The 3,719-nt window shown below is 33.7% G+C and overlaps 1 pseudogene; it reads right to left on the bottom strand.

Moving 5' to 3' along the window:
- Window positions 1-1,661: 1,661 nt before the first annotated feature.
- LOC21404616 lies at window positions 1,662-3,488 on the bottom strand (annotated as a pseudogene).
- Between the last annotated feature and the right edge of the window lie 231 nt (window positions 3,489-3,719).

A 3,719-nucleotide genomic window follows, 5' to 3' on the forward strand; every position in this document is an offset into this window, starting at 1 on the left:
TTCAAGTTTAAGTAACAAAAGCAAAATTACTGTTTTTACGAAAAAAAATAGTAGATTTACTGTTATAACTAAGTAGTAGGATCGATTACGGGCACATGCCCACACTGCAATTTTTTAATTTCAAATTCAACCTATAAATTTATTTTACGTTTCTAATGTGCTCCCACTAAAATACTTCTCTTCTCAAATATGTGCCCTTCCACTAAATACTAAAATACGTCTTTTATCACATTAAAATTTAGATTGTTTAGCTTATTTTTGTCTCGTAAACTCCTAGCCACCATTAATAACGTTCATTTTAGGATTAATAACATATGAAAGTTATTTGGTTTTCTTGACAGATCAGATCTTATTTTGTATATTTTATTTTTTACATATTTATTGAAACATACATAACACGTTATAAATTTATAATACTATTGATTATAGTTTTGTGTTAAGTGACTTTTTAAATTTCGTTTAGAACGGAGATGGAAAACAGTAACAAATTACTTGGATATTAGAGGAAGAAATAATAACAGTGAAAAAAATTCTATAAAAATATTTTTACTAGAACTTTCACTAACCACTTAAAATCTACCTACCACCACATAAAAAATTGCGAGCAAATTATCCAATATTGAATAACAAATCGATGTAATTCAATCCAGTATAATCCGATTGAAATTCAAAAAGATTGGATCGGATTAGATTTTGTACATAAGGTAGATTGTATTTGGATGTAATATGTAAACATTCAATATAGTTTTGGATTGAATTGGTTGTGGCTAAAAATATTAGATTGGGTCACATGCCCACTTGTCAAAATCTGATGTTTCGCGTGTCTCCTTACTAACTTGCAAAAATATCACTGTCCATGAGAAAAAGTTTTTCGAACTTTGCCAAAGTTACGATACAAAACAACGCACATGCACATATATGTATATGTATATAAGTGAAACTAAAAAACAAAGAAAACAATGAAAAGCATATATGCATACGCGCCAACCAATAAGCTAAGTTGGAGCAAATTCAATGTCAGTATATATGTCGATATGCTAATGTGCTATTTTCAACTTAATTAGGGCATGATTTAAGCCAAGTCACGTTAATTAGCTTGTCAATTGTTCTAATATTATAAATTATGCGGAATACATAGGGTTTGGTGGTAAGTCAGGATCATATGTGTGCAGGGTCACAAAGAAAATGAGGAATAAATATTTTTTTAGCAACCAAATTTGTTTTGAAACCATTAAACTCGTGTTTTTAATTGGCCCGGATATATATTTCCTGATAGAGGGGGAAAAAAAAAAAAACAGCCCTTATTATTTGACATATAATTTTAGGGCACTTAAAATCATCAATAGCCATATCACGATTTTTTTTTTCCGTGAAAAAAAAACAGCAAGATAATTAAATGTTCGTAAATAAGTAATATTCCATAGTATCGTTATAAGAAATAGCTAGTATCACAGAATATATGCAATAACATTTTTTTAAAAAATTGATGTAAAATAACATTAATTAATTTAGGGAAATTAAATTAGTTGTCGACATGAGTTTAATATATACGTGTGTGTGTATGGATGTATGCATGCATGCATGTAGGCATGATGCATGTACGTATATTTATATGGCACGAGTAACATATATAATTTTTCCCTAAAATAAAAAGCCAAATATTATTAAAACTTCATGATATTTTATATATGAAGACAAACCTCCAAGTCCCATGATAAGTTGACTTAGGGTTAAGCTTCTTTTAGTCATATATTCGATCATAATTATACCTAGCTAGCTATCAAGCAAGCTAGAAGTACAAAGTTAACTAATCATGCATCTAATTCAGTTTCAAAAATTAACAACTGATCTATAAGTCTGGCCAGGGTTCCAACCAGCAGAACGGTCTCGCCAGATTCCCCCGAAGTGAGGCGAATCGAGAACGGAGCCTTCAACGCCGAGCCGAAGTCTAGTTTCCAAACAGCACCCCAAGATTGATCCATGGGATGCCATGAGTCCTGGTCAAGTGCCTGCTTGAGATCAACCGCGCCTAGGTCTCCATCTCCGTCGCCGTATTCGATAAGAGAGGCGAAATAGTTAGGGTTTGAGCCTGAATCCACGCGGAAGGTTAAGGTCTTGCCGGGATAGTTGCATTGAACCCTGCAAGGGATGCAGTCTTTTTAATTAGTAGCAGTGGCTTGTATGTTAAGCCAAAGATTGATAAGCATGATTGACTAATTGGTGGAAATAAAATTAATGTTGAAAATGGGATAGTGAAAGGAGAAAAGATTAATGAAATTCTAGCATTAATCAAGGGAGTGAAAAATAGAAATTAAGGTCACCAAATCAGGTCAAAATGTTTGAAATAAGGCAAAAATTAACTAGCACGTACTCTAGCTAATTGGTCAGGTAAAAATTAACTATTTATCCATTTATTTACATATATAGAAGTTTATAAAAGACTTGAAATAGAGAAATAGGTAGACTTCTTGACTAACTTAGGACTTTCTTTCCCCCCTTACTGGAAGGAAGACTTCTTCACTCAAATGACTAGAGTTTTTTTTTTTTTCTTAGGTAAAGAAAAAACGCTTAAGATTACGGGTGCTAAGCATCAGCACTAATAAAAAAATGAGTTTTTTTATAGAAGTCTGTAATATTCACCTTTTATTAATGGTTGATACTGGGTACGACTGACATCTATAAACGCGTTGTACAATCAGTTAGTTAATCCTCTCTAATTGTAACTTATAATACGTACCGTTTGTATTGAATCTGCAAGACTCCAGCATTACGTAGCTGATCAGCCTGACCAGAAATGGCCATGGCTCCAAAAGCAGTGCCACTTAAGTCAAAGTGAACAGACTCGGAAGTGCAACCAGGGCACTCATCTGTTATAGCCACTGTCACAGGTGCTCCAGAGCATGCCTTGTTGCTTGTGCATTTCACCTGGTAACACGCCCCACATCCTTTCCCTGATTTGTACAAAGATGGACCTCCCGCTGACACTTTTGATGAAAATGGTTCTTCCTCTACTCCACCTCCATATCCACATGCACCCCCTGCACCCATCACATACATATATTACTATATATCAGTACTCTATATATATATATATATACATATTAACATATCAATGATTTTTGTATTAGGATAAAAAAAAAAGTTCGTCAGATTTACAAATTACTAATAATAAACCTCTGTATGTATGTAGAATAAATGTGACAAAATGTTCTAATATTTATATTGTTATGTTAACTTATTACCATCACTTCCGGCACCGGTGGAGCTCCCGTACCATGTAGCACCGGCCGGGGACCAGTCGGAATTGTCGGACTGGTACTTTGAGACATTGAGGTGCTTGGGGTTAAAGCAAGAACTTGGGTTCAGCAAAAGAGAAAGGAAGGCCAAAAGAGTGAAGATGGGAAGTAGTGAATGTTGTTGAAAAGCAAGAGCCATTGCAAAACGACACTATTATTACTTTGAGACAACTCTTTAAGTGTTTTTTTCTGCGTTTGTGTTGGTGCATCTTATGGATATGAACCGTTGGTATTTATAGAGAGAATAATAGTGCATGGTTTCAAATGCACCCCCTTATTTTCTGCCACGTGTCATATGTTTTCAAGGAAGTAAAAAGCCAATATCAAGTGTTTCATATATTATATATATTTATGAATATATATTATTTTGCAGAATTTGAGTTCAGTTTTCCAATTGTAAGAATTTCCCTGCACGTATTTCCT

The sequence above is a fragment of the Morus notabilis genome, unplaced genomic scaffold, assembly GCF_000414095.1.
Source record: "Morus notabilis unplaced genomic scaffold, ASM41409v2 Scaffold1009, whole genome shotgun sequence".
Lineage (NCBI taxonomy): Eukaryota > Viridiplantae > Streptophyta > Magnoliopsida > Rosales > Moraceae > Morus > Morus notabilis.